Raw genomic sequence first — 3,646 nt, 5'->3', positions numbered from 1 at the left:
GTGTTGGATTTTGTAAAATGCTTTTCTGCATCAATGGATATGCTTATGTGATTTTTGTCTCTCAACTAGTTTATGTGATGTATCACATTTATTGATTGTGGATATTGTACCATCCTTGCATCCCCACAATAAATCTCACTTGGTCATGGAGTATGATCTTTCTAATGTAATGCTGGATCCGAGTTGCTAGAGTTTTGAGTATTTTAGCATTTATATTCATTATGGATATTGGCCTTAATTCTCTTTCTTTGTAGTGCCTTTATCTGGTTTTGGATTTAGGTCAATGCTGGCTTCAAAGAAAGAGGTTGGAAGTGTGCTTCCTCTTGAATTTTTTTGGAATTGTCTGAGAAGGAAGGTTGTATTTCTTCTTTGAATGTTTGATAAAACTCCACTGTGAAGCCATCTGGACGAGGGCTTTGTTTGCTGATAGTGTTTTGATTACTGCTTCAATTTCTTCCATAATTGATTCTTCCTGATTGAGTTTTGGAAACATGTATTTTACTAGGAATGTCCATTTGGTCTAGGTTGTCCAGTTTGTTGGAGTAGAGTTGTTTGTAGTATGTATGTGTGTGTGTGTGTGTGTATAATCCTTTGTATGTTTGTGGGGTTGGTTGTTACTTCACCTCTTTCATTTCTTATTTTGTTTATTTGGGTCTTCTCTCTTTGTTTCTTGGTGAGCCTGGCTAGATGTTCATCAATCTTGTTTATCCTTTCAAAAAACCAGCTCTTGGTCTTATTGATCTTTTGTATTATATTTTTGGTCTCTATGTTGTTTATTTCCACTGTGATCTTTATTATTTCCTTTCTTCTGCATATGCTTGGCTTTTCTTGTTGCTCTCTTTTTAATTCTTTAAGTTGTAGGATAAGATAATTGATTACCATTTTTTTTCTGGTTTTTTGAGGTAGGCCTGTGGAGCTATGAACTTCCCTCTCAGGACTGCTTTCACTGTGTCCCATAGATTTTGGATTGTTGTGTTTTCATTGTCCTTTGTTTCCAGGATGCTTTTCATTTCTTCTTTGATCTCTTTGGTAACCCAATCATTGTTTAATAGCATGCTATTTAGTCTCCAAGTGTTTGAATTTTTTGGATTGATTTTTGTCTAGAAGATGTATTCAGTGATATCAATGGGGTATTAAAGTCCTCTACTATGATTGTATTGCTGCTGATCTCTCCCTTGATATCTTCCAGAAGTTTTTTTTATGTATTTGGGTGCTCCTGTTTTGGGTGAATATATGTTTACTAGAGTTATATCCTCTTGTTGAATTGCTCCCTTTAGTATTATGAAGTGGCCTTTCTCATCTCTTGTTATGGCCTTCACATTGAGGTCTATATTGTCAAGTATAAGTATTGGTAACCCAACTTTTTTTCCACTTTCATTTGCCTGAAAAATTTTTTTCCATTCCTTCACTATCAGTCTGTGTGAGTCCTTTGTTCTGAGGTGGGTCTCTTGTTGACAGCAAATATATGGGTCATGTTTTCTTATTCATTCAGCTACCCTATGTCTTTTGATTAGAACATTTAATCCATTTATGTTTAAGGTTATTATTGATAGGTACTTCTTTGTTGCTATTTTTATTCTTTATGCCTGTGTTCCCTTTTCCCTTTCTATTTCTCCTTTTTACAGCAGTCCCTTCAGCATTCCTTGCATTGCTGGCTTGGTGTTAATAAACTTCCTTAACTCTTTTATGTCTATGAATCTCCTGATTTAAGCTTCAATTTTGAATGATAGCCTTGCTGGGGATAGTATTCTTGGATTCTATCCCTTGCTTTGCATGACTTTGTATATTTCATTGTATCCCCTTCTGGCCTGATGTATTTCTGTTGAGAAATCAGTTAATAGTCTAATGGGAGATCCCTTGTAGGCAAATTTCTCTCTCTCTGGCAGCTTTTACGATTCTTACTGTGTCATTGATGTTTGCCAATTTAATTATGATGTGTCTTGGTGTCTGTCTTTTTGGGTTCATCTTCTTTTGGACTCTGTGTGCGTTTTGGGCTTGTCTAGATTTTTTTCTTCTCAACATCAGGGAAGTTTTCTGTCATTATTTCTTCAAACAGGTTTCCTATTCCTTGCTTCACTTCTTCTTCTTCTAGCACTCCTATTATGCAGATGTTGTTTTGTTTTATGTTGTCCCAAAGCTCTCTTGGCTCTCCTGCTTTTTAAAGTTCTCTTGCCAGTTGCTGCTGTGCTTGGGTGGTTTTTCTACCTTGTCTTTTAACTTGCTGGTGCAGCCCTCAGCTTCTCTTAGTCTATTGTTGAAACTTTCTACTGTGTTCTTTTTTTTTTTCCTAAAAAAATTCATGCAGATATTTCATTTGTACACAATTCTTAACATATGTAACAAAAAATGTAAAATCATGTAGTTGTGATTCTTTTCTAAACAGTTATTCCAGTGACTTTCCAGCTGAAAATTTAGAAGCTAACTTTCCTAATAGAGTATCAAGTACCATTATCTCCAAATGTTGATATGCTGTTACATCAAAGTCCCACTGATTCACAATTTAATATCATGCATACTACATAATCAAATTTTCAATCTTTCACAGCACATTGACAAAGTTACTAGGAAAACTGGACTACCACATCAAAGACGTTACAGATGCACAAAATTCTGACAGGAAGAGCCAAGATCAAGGAGTAGTTTTCTTTAGGAAATAATTCTACCAAAAACATGTGAATAGAAGTAATTTAAAATATTCAAGACATAGCAAATGCACAACTGACCCCAAATTGCCATTTAGTATGCTTTGTATTATAGGATATAAACACTACCCCCATCTATGGAATATGAAGCTGAAACCCAAGACAATCAAAGTCTCCCATAATCAATATCCCACTATTTTCTGGTTGTACCAAAAAACAAACGACCAGCAAATGATTTCACCTCTTAAAAAAAGCATTTACACTTTAAAAAATTGGGATGAGGTGGAATTCCCTCCTTTTAAAAAAGTGTTTCTAGAGCTACTAAAAAAATTGCATTTGCAAAATAGTTGATAAAGAGATTCCTCTGGATTGTACAAGAAGGGAGACAGGGACCACTGATAAGACATGGTATATGACATTATTCAGGCTTGGCTTCTTTTCCTCCTGCTTCGTCTGAGGTTGGACTCTCCTCGTTTGTAGTTTCTCTGTTTTCACAGGTAGATCTTCTTTAGGCTCCTGGTCAGCCACTTCAGCCTGCTTTTCCTTTGCTCCCTTTTTACTTTCATTTGCACTTTTTTGTCTGCACATTTATCCTTTCCTGCTGCCCTTTTGGGCTTTGTTTCCACTTTGCAGGAGCAGGTTTGGCTGACAACCTGGCTGACCTCCTCTTAGGCTCCTCCTTGGCCACCCCCTCCACAGAGCTGACCTTCCTCTTGGGTATTGTGGTGGCAGGTCAGGCACATGCTGGGTGCCCGAGGGCAATGGGGTGCCTAATGGCTTGGCAAACCTGGGCTGCCTGGCTGCTGCTTTGTCTCCCAAGCTGCTCGGACCCCTCCACTGTATTCTTTATTGCAGCTCTGTCATTCTTCATTTCCTCTTGATTCTTATACGTGTTGTTAAGTTTGTCTTCCACCCTTTCAGTGTCCTTTAATCGTTGCTCTGAATTATTTCTCTGACAAATTGCTTGCCTCCATTTTGTTTATTTCCTTTTTGTTGATTCCTCC

At 37.2% G+C, this 3,646-nt stretch overlaps 1 pseudogene; it reads right to left on the bottom strand.

Annotated features, from left to right (window-relative positions):
• Positions 1–2,345: 2,345 nt before the first annotated feature.
• Positions 2,346–3,363, bottom strand: LOC102754205 (annotated as a pseudogene).
• Positions 3,364–3,646: the final 283 nt, after the last annotated feature.

This window comes from Myotis davidii, unplaced genomic scaffold (genome assembly GCF_000327345.1).
Source record: "Myotis davidii unplaced genomic scaffold, ASM32734v1 scaffold1628, whole genome shotgun sequence".
Taxonomy (NCBI): domain Eukaryota; kingdom Metazoa; phylum Chordata; class Mammalia; order Chiroptera; family Vespertilionidae; genus Myotis; species Myotis davidii.
Note: the sequence above shows the minus strand (reverse complement) of the source record. Positions and strands in the feature narration are given on the sequence as shown.